Source organism: Camelus dromedarius, chromosome 23 (genome assembly GCF_036321535.1).
Source record: "Camelus dromedarius isolate mCamDro1 chromosome 23, mCamDro1.pat, whole genome shotgun sequence".
Classification (NCBI taxonomy): Eukaryota; Metazoa; Chordata; class Mammalia; order Artiodactyla; family Camelidae; genus Camelus; species Camelus dromedarius.
Genome location: NC_087458.1, coordinates 19,058,679 through 19,068,253, shown reverse-complemented (window position 1 = coordinate 19,068,253; position 9,575 = coordinate 19,058,679).

Genomic DNA, 9,575 nt, shown 5'->3' with positions numbered 1-9,575 from the left:
GTCTGGCCCTCACGTGCCTAGATCGCAGAATTGGCTCCTCATTACTACTCAGTCCACATCAGGAACCAGGGCAGGGGTTAATGGTTGAATGTAGTAAAGGGTTGTATAAAAATGGTCTTTGTGTGTGTGTGTGTGTGTATTTTAATCCACTTGTCTTATTTGAATGGATTTCCAGTGATTAACTTTAGGGCACTCACGTAGTGACTGCATCCATGGTGAAGAGCAGAAAGTTCCCCAAATTTGAATCACTTTCAAGACTAGTTCCTTTGTTGGATGAACTACTGTGTCTGTGCTGTCATTCTCAGCTCTGTCATCCTGTATGGTGTTGAGTTACCCAATCCTGTTCCGCCTGCTGGTTATAGAAGTTCAGTGTGGAGGCGGCAGGGCATGGGGTGTGGTGGGTTGGATGTGAGGGTGCAGGGTGGGGCAGCAGATTTAATTCAGGCAGAAAGGAGGTGGCTGTGGGGAGAAGGATGCTCCAATCAGGATGAGCAGTAGGCCCGAGTGCACAGGGCCTGAGGCATCCTGGCCCTGGAGAGCAGCCCAAATGGACGGGCGGTAGTGACAGGGGCTGAGGTCTGAGAGTGGTGAATACCTTGAATTATTGGATCCTGTAATCACTGGCAAATTAAGATTTTGAAAAGAGATACAGGATTCCCACCAAATGCACTATGTATTTGTGTGTGTGTGTGTGTATAAAATTCTGGCAGCAGTGTTCTGGTTGAACTACAGAGGCCGAGCATGGGGACAGTAGAAATGAGGGTCTGGATTAAGGGTGGTGACAGTGGGCAAAGGAGGTGAGGGGTCTGATGAGAGAGACTTTCAGAACTAGTGAATTCATATTGGAAGGGAGAAGGGGAAGAGGATGACTGGAGAGCTTCTACCTTGAGTGGATTTGTGTATCCAACAACTATTCCATGAAAAAACAGAAGTGAGAGCAGGCTTGGAGGTGAAGTAGGTAAGAAATAAAGAATGGGACATGTTAAGTTCAAGATGCCTGAGATGGCACAGCCAGCTAAGGTCTTCCATATGGAGTGTCTGGATGACGTTGGCTCAAAAATCTGGCCATTATCTTGAATCCAATGCTTTTGTGCTTGAAATTCTTTGGATGGAATTGGTTGCCTCACAACCAGGCTGTAGTGGAATTAGAGTAACCAAAACGGTAGGAATCAAAGGGAAAGGAGGTTGGCCTGGGAAAACGGATTAGAGACTAGAACACAGCCTGGAAGGAAGGCTCAAAAGAGAGAGTTATTGCCTATAAAACTGGTAAGGGTGAAAGCGAATGGTATTTGTTCACCAAATCATGACTTACAGGAGAAGACACCCTTTGAAATTCGAGCAGGGTAAGTTGAAGACAAATGAAAAAACAATTTTATATACCTTCTACATGTAACTCTTAAGTCTCACAGGCCAGGGATATAAATGGGTTACAGAAAGGTCTGGGAAACAATGCAAATACAAATTATTAAATGTTTCGTGAGCAAGTGTTAAATCCCAAGCCCTCTGCTGCTGCCACCTGAGGGACGGCGAGCCTCACCAGTGGTACCCCTCGTGGGGTTGCTGCTGGCAGAGAGATGCGAGCCCCGGTGACAGGAATGACCCAGTGCGACACTTGTGGGGAAAGTTACTCATCACTTAGGTACAGTAATCCACTCAGCCTTTAAATTTAAACCTCACTGAAAGGGTGCAAGTAGGATATTAATGATTTAAGTGTTTGGAGAATATTATGGTGTGGTGTATGTGGGCGGGGGAGGCGGAAGGGGCAACAAGGTTAAAGTAGCATCGGAATTAAAACCCCAACCTGTCAAATACGTGTTTGCATAAGAAGCTTTACCTGTTCCTCCCAGCTCTGTTTCTTGTCACCCTCAGTTATAAGTAAGGCTGGAGGGTGAGGGGTGGCAAATGACAGCAAGGAGGGAGGAACGGGAAGGCAGTGTTGCCCATCCTTCCAAAATGGTATTGGGGATTGTAGCGTTGAGGGACCAAGGAGAGGCAGAGCCCCAGGGCAGCAGGTGTGTTTTATTTTGTGGCCTGATGCATGATCGCCATGTCACTGGAATGCTGTGCAGGGATGAGTGTAGCCACAGCACGGTGGTTCTGTGTGGCATCACCTTGGTGTCAGTGTTATGCCTGTATGCTGTGTCCATGCTGTAAACTTTTGAGCGTGCATTTGGGCAGCTGGCTTAAATTATGGATTTAAGAATTCACACTGAGCATGCTAGAGGAAGCATTTGGAGTCATCATTTACACCTTCTAAGCCAAAGGCTCAAGGTCAAGAAAAGCAAAAGCAAGCCAGCAGAGGGCATCAGTCACACAACTTGACAATGTCTCAGACCCTTTGCATGCAGGGAAGCAGGGCTGGGACACAGTGCCATCTTGTGGAAGTTACCGATATTCCTTTTTATAATGAAACTCAATATGAGTCTTGGAATTCTCGCTGAACTGTGGTTTGGGAAATAACTATACGGTCTGAGGTCCCTCCCCATAAATTCGGGAAGTAAATTGCACACTGGGATTTTATAAATTATAATAGCTACATTTTGGGGCACCCAATGTGTGTCAGGCACTGTCTGTGCTCAGCACTTTATATACATAATTACCTTATTTACTTCTCATAACAATCCTGAAATTATTTTCATCTTTGAGTCAAGACCTTACCTAAGGTTACAGGGCCAACTTGCTTTGCTGACAGCTGAACTGCATCCAGGGCTAAAGGCTAACAGGTCGGCAGCGAGTCAAGTCCCTCATCATCCCCTGTATCCCTTATTCTCTTCCCCCAACATCTCACAAAACATTTGTTATCCACTTAGGCACACCTCTGCTCACTCTCTACCATTCACATTTTTATGATGGTTGGCCTCAGGAATTCATTTATTCAACAGGTATTTACTGGACACTAACTATATGACAGATACTGTTCTGTGTGCTTGAGATGTACCTGTGATCTATCTGCTATAAAACGGACAAAGTTCCTTGACCTAGTGGAGCTTATGTCCTAGCAGGAGGAGACAGGCAGTAAACGTAAGTAGAAGGTAATGTATGCTATTGGAAACAGAGGTCGCAATGGTATTAAACAAGGGAGTGAGTGTAGGTCTCATGGAGGAGGTAACATTTAACCAAAGACTTAAAGGCGGTGAGGGGATTACCCAGAGTCTCAGGGGAAGAGCATTCCAGGAGGAGGGGGGAGTGGCTGCAGAGGCCCCGAGGGAAGACCCCCAGTGTGTCCAGGGAGTGGAGTGAGCATGCAGGGCAGGAGGTGAGGCCAGAGGGCAGACGTGGGAGGCGAGGTCAGGCAGGACATTGTAGGCTATTTAAAGGACTCTGGTTTTACCCTGAGCTGGGAACCACTGGAGGGTCTTGGAGAAAAAGAGGGGTGTGATCTGACATAAATTCCAACATGCTCATTCTGGTTGCTGTGGGGCAAGAGCAGGAGCAGGAAGAAGCATTTGGAGGCTCTGATGTTCATCCAAGCAGGGGACGACGGTAGCTCAGAGCAGGGTGACAGCGGAGGAAGTGGTGCAAAACCGTCACATTCTGGACATAATTTGAAAGTAGAGTCAAGGGGACAAGTAGGGTATGAACACAAGAGAAGAATCATAAAGGACACCTAAGCTTTCTGGCTTGAGCAAACTGAAAGATGGAGATGCCAGCCATTGAGATGGCATCCGAGGGGATGTGGATGGAGATTTCTGGGAGGAGGACTGGGAGCTCAGTTTGGGGCATATAGGATGTGAAATGTATCATAGACATCGAAGCTGAAATGCTGAGCGGGGAGTTGGAGATACGAGTTTGGATTTTAGAAGCAATGTATGTGATGGAGATATTAATTTGGGACTTGTTGTTAAATGGCATTTAATGCTATGAAACTGAATGAGATCACCAAGGAAGTCTATACAGGCAGAGAAGAGGACCATGTACTCCAAATTAAAAGGTTGGAGAGAAGAACAAGCAAAAAGAATTGGAAAGCACAACTGCTGAGGCAGGAGGAAAATCAAGAGCTTAGAGTCCTGGAAGCCAAGCGCAGATGACTCAACGAGGGGGTGGTGATCATCTGTGATCAGATCAAAATCTGACAGAGCAAGAGAGCAAGGACTGAGAAATGACCATTGGATTTACCAAGGAGGAGGTAATTGGGATCCCTTAAAAGAACAATGTGTGTGTTTGTGTGTGTGGAGTGGTGGGAATAAAAACCTATTTGAAGTGGGTTTAAGAGAGAATCCGAGAAGAGGAAATGGAGCAGCAGGTACAGGCAACTTTCTGGAAGCTTTGCCTCAAAGGAGAGCCAGGAAATAGGACAGAAACTGAAAGGGGAGGTGAGGACAAGAAAGTTTTTTCTTTTTCTTTTTTTTTTCTAAGAAGGGAGAAATGACAGCATGTTTTTATACTGATGGAAATGAAACAGTAGAAAGTCATAGTTGATGTGAGAAAGGTAAGAAGTAATTGCTCGGGTAATATTCTTGAGTGGGTGAGAGCGACGGGGTCCAGTGCACAAGTGGAGAGACTGGCTTTAGGAGGGGAAGGCATAGTTGATCTACGGTTACAAGGGGAAGGTAGAGTATATACATACAGGTGCTGAGAAGTGGGTAGATTGTAAGTGGATAGAGGAGGGGATGGGAATCTTGGGAAATTCTTTTCCAACTGCTTCAATTTTCTCAGGAAGTAAGAGGCAAAGAATCAGCTGAGACGTGAGGTTAAGGGAGGAAGTGATAGGGTGAGTTTAGGGCATCGGGACAGTGAGTGAACTGGGGAAGCTTTGTCTCATTGCCTGGCAGTGAGAATGGTAGTTGTGAATTTAAAGTGAAACCAATTAGATTGTATCTCTGTGTTTTCCTGACCACGTACAGCTACGTGGACCAACCAGAGTAGACGGTGTTGAATTTACCCAGGGTGGTGATTTTATCAGATTGAGAGAAGGGCAAGGGAGACAGGCTGATACTCATGGGCAGGATTATAATGATTGACCACGGAATACGAATGAAAAGGAGAATGAACCTCAAGAAGGGTAAAGGGCAGGGGGGTGAGGGGCAGGGCAAAGGTCAAGGGACTGGAGGGTCAAGGGGTTTCAAAGACAGGAAGGCTAGAGACTAAAGACAAGGTTATGACTTTGGGAGTGAGCCGATGAGGTCGGATGGAGGGCAACATCACCGGAGGAGTGAAGTCCAAGGGCATGAGAAGTGGGTGGGGATGGGGGTGTTGGGAGGAGCACCCACACGTATGTGGAAATCCCCAAGAATTCAGACAGGGTGGTACTGGAGAGAGACAGCGACAGTGACACAGGAGCTAACATCATCAAGAAATAAGGGAGACTGAACCGGATGTTGGTAGTAAATGCAACAAAGAGGGGAACGTGCTATAATCTGCTAGGTGAGGTTCAGAGCTGAGGGCTTTAGGGAGGAGGGAGGAAGAATGGTCTGAAAGCAAAAATGAAAACTAAGGGTACCTACCCCACTTCAGGCTCAGCAGGACGAGGGCTGTGGGAGACAAGCGCCCCCTTTTAAGAAGGCTCAGGAAAGCCGTGCTCTGAGAGTCCTTGTGTTAGAGCAAGAAGGTGAAGGACACACCCAGAGAACAGGCGAAGACGCAGGGAAGTTTGCTGGCAGTGGGACGCGAGTGACAGAGGGCACCGGGAAGGTTCCAGCAGGTGGGCAGGGTGGGGGAGAGTGCAGAGTGGACTTGCACTCTCATCTCCACACAGCACGGCGAGCAGAGTCCTGGAGAGGAGGGTGCCCCGCAGCCTAGGGTTCCTGGGTGACCGACCCAGGCTGGGATAAAGGGCCACACGAGTGCCAGGTCTCAAGGCAGGCGATGAGGATGGGAGTGCTGGTGGGAGGTGGGGAGGGTGGAGAGTCTCTAAGGCTTCCTTTCCACCCTGAAGGAGGCGTGGTCCTAGTGTGTGGGCTTCCTCAGGTCACCACGAACACATTTTTTGTCATTCCCTGATAGGGTCGTCGTGCTCAACCCCTGGGTCATGCACGTTTGACAAGAGCCCTTGGGGGCTAATGACAAATCTGAGAACGGTGAAAATGTCTGACAATGGCGCAGTGCCACCTGTAGTGTTCTAGAAAGTTCGATTTTGGGGAAAGTGCTCAGAGCTGAAGTGAGAGCCAGGGTTTGACCGGGTTCCTGGAAGGGCCGGGCCCCAGGAGGCACGCTCCTCCGACCACTGAGAGCGCTCTGGCGAGCTGAGCTGCAGGCAGGACGCAGAGGAGAAACTGCTGAAGACTGGTTGAAGCAAGCTAACTTAGACCACTGTGAAATAAAATTCCTGTTTTATGCCAAGCCAAGAAAATTCTAAACACAAAAAATTGTTTCCTGCCCTTTGGCCTCCTCTCTGCCCACGCTGTGCCTTGTGTATCTGCTCTAGGCATCGACCAAACCCCGCCTCCATCAGCAGAAATACCCGCTCAGCCACGAAGAGCAGCGTTCTCCCAGCATCAAGACAACTCCTGAACCGACAACATTCCTTCGTGAGCTCGTGCAGGGTCACATGACCCACCAGGACGACGCTTAGATCTCGATTAGGTAAACTATCAATAATACGTCATTTGCTGCACCGATCTCTGCCTCAAAAAACTGTAAAACTGATTGGCGGAACAGTTCTCAGAGCTTCTGAGATGCTCTTCCCAGATTATAATCCTCAAATTTGGCTCGAGCAAAGTTTTCCATTTCTTTCTTAGATCGATGGCTTCATTTCTCCTTAACACCACACCACTGTTTTTGGTGTCTTCTTGCCTTTTGCCAACTCACAGGTGCAGTTAGCGCCGGCCCGTTTACCTGGCGGTACAATGGCAATCACCAGCCAAATCAAAGCAGCGTTTTCCCCCCAGGTACGTGGCTGTGAGTCACAGGACTCCCCAGAGGGACGGTGCTGAGGAAGTCTCTGCTTCCCAGCAGCCCAGCATCTGCTCAGCCTCCTGGCAGTGGTGCCTCCCCGCGCGCATCAGGTAATGCGGGGGCAGGAGAGCCGGGGAAAGGGGCCTAGAAAGGCAGCCTGGCACCAGTTGGCACCTGGGATCACGTGACCCCAGGGATCAGCCCGAGTGAGGTCGTGTGCCCTCAACAGACCAGCTCTCCAATCCCTTGGCCATGATTTGGCAGGGATGAGGGAGCACACAGAATCTCCCAACGCGGAGGTCCAGGACAGCGGTCCCTCGGGCCCCGGTGAAAGCCGGCCGGAGGAGCGGCGGCTGCTCTGCTGAGCCCCGCTGGCAGCGCTCACACTCCAGGAAGGCCCCGCGGCCGTGTGCGGGGCCCAGGGAACATTTGGACGCTGCTCAGTGAGAACACTGTGGGCCTCCCACTCTTTTCCAAATTGCAAAATCAACAGATTTTTAGGCCCCAGGCAGCTTTTGTGTCTGGAGCTGAGAGCACTTTTGTCTTTAAAAGAGGAAAGAGCAGCAGGCAAAGGAACTATCTCCTTGGCTCTCTCTGGCTCTCCATTGCCTCCGGAAGGTACCCACAGAGAAAAACACAGGGAGAAGAAAACACAGCCCTTAAAAAACCTGAAAGACTAGTTTTCTCTGTTGTGTTACATGGAGCTTCAAAAGTATACTTTGCTAGCAGCTGTCTTGAGAGGGAGAACCCACTGTGGTGACTCCTCTGTCGCTATCTTGAGATCCTTATGTCCGTCTGGCCCCCAGCGCTTGCCAGGCTGTCTTGACTCTGCCTGCTCGGGGCTCCCGCTCAGGAGGGTCCCTGAAAATGACCTGGGGATGAAAATCAGGACCCGATATAAAGCACTGGAAAACGTGACCTGATTGAAAACAGCGTGGGAGGGGCAGTCTATGGCCTTGACTCATCCAACAACCTGCCACTTAATCTGGTCTCAATATGGCAACAGGATTGCGATCCAGTGGTACCTTGCGGTAGAAAAAACAACAAACAAAAACAGGTGTGTGTCGTGGTGGTGGACGCAGCTGGTGTGTCCCTTTAGACGGGGGACACGTGGAGGAGTGGGAGCGTACACTCCGCTTGATTTGTTCAGATATAGACTGCAGTATTATAAAGGGCTACAGAAGAAACTTTTTCTTGTTCAGCGATCTTTTCTTTCTGGGGATGAGAGTGGGGTTCATGTCTTTACAATGGATTCACAGTTGCAACAGTTTATTTCAGAATCTCATGGAACTGGACTAAAGATTTCCATTTTCTGATTTTTTAAAATCATACTTAGTGCTGAGTTATAAAACAGATGTTAGCAAGTACAGCATTTTTCAGACTCTGGGATAAAGAGGTGGTAAGTACGGGCTCCAAGCTCACTGAATCCATGTTTGTAAATGAACAACAGAGGCTACTTCCCTATCTCCTTTTGGCTTTTAACGTTAAGATGTTTGTTGAAACACCCCTCAGTGTATATGTGGCTCCCGCGGCTTACAGACATTTATTTATAGGTGGAACTCCCTGAGGAAAGGATGCAAAGTTTTGTTTATTTTTTCCTACCTTTAGTTCTCTTTTCTCCATCTCCTGGGTGTCCTGGGTGTTTCTGCCTGGAGACCAGGGAACTCTAACTCCCGTCACTGCGTCCAGTGGAAGACCTCTGTGGAGGACCTTCTGAATCTAAAGCTTTTTTTTTGTTAGAAGCCAAAGCCAAGTTAACAGACGACTCCAGGTTCAATACCACTGTGTCCTTCTCAACCAGCATTTGAGTGATTTAGAGTCTCATATTAAACTATTCCATTAGGAATGCAAGGTTTGGTTTCTGATTGGCTGAAATGAGTTCCACTGTTGCATTCTTTGTCAGAGGTCAAAATCACCACGTTCTGGAATGTTAGCAGGCTTTGGGTCCAGCGGATAATTTGGTTCTAGGACTCAAAGAGCGGCTTCAGCACTGCAGTCAGTAACAGTTCTCCCTGGAAAAATGACCTAAGCTTTCTCCTGTCATAGCTCTGTTCTGTAATTGCTTAGATATTTGGTCAGCTACTTTTATCCTGTTAACTTCTCTGGTGTCCCCAGTAACTAGGATATTCTTACGAATTCAAGAAAAGTTTGATGCATAAATAAAGGGATGAGAATATTTAAGAAATAGGGTGTTTATTCAAGATAATGTAGTTTGTTCCTCTCGGCGATCCTCAGTTACGGTCAACTCGGAAGAACTGTCCGTCTCCAGGTCTCCATCCAGGACTGAGGTTGGGGCTGGCGGCACGGACAGCCAGAGGGAAGGGTGAATGGGGTCGTGAAACACAGAAACACTACAGAGAATAAAGAAATAGGACCAAACCTCCATTTCATTTTACTCCAGTCTGCTTCCTTCCCCCACCCCCTTTCTTCTCGCCTGCTGCCGAACATGAGGAAGGGGCTACACCTGCTTGTTGAGGAGACTGAGTAAGGTCCCCAGGGAACCCTTTCATTCTGTGACGACTTGAGCTTTCCTTTCTCATGGTCAGCAAGTCAATCTAAGTTTTAAACATCTACACAGTGTAACACGGCGTATAAAAATAAGTTCAAGATTAAGACACAGCGGAAAAGGACTAAACACCTTAAAACAATGAACTGGTGGAAACCTTCCCTTTAACCACCTCTGCTTGTGTCTGGGCAGGTGGTATGATATGATCCAGGAACACTGTGTCTGTTGGGATGAG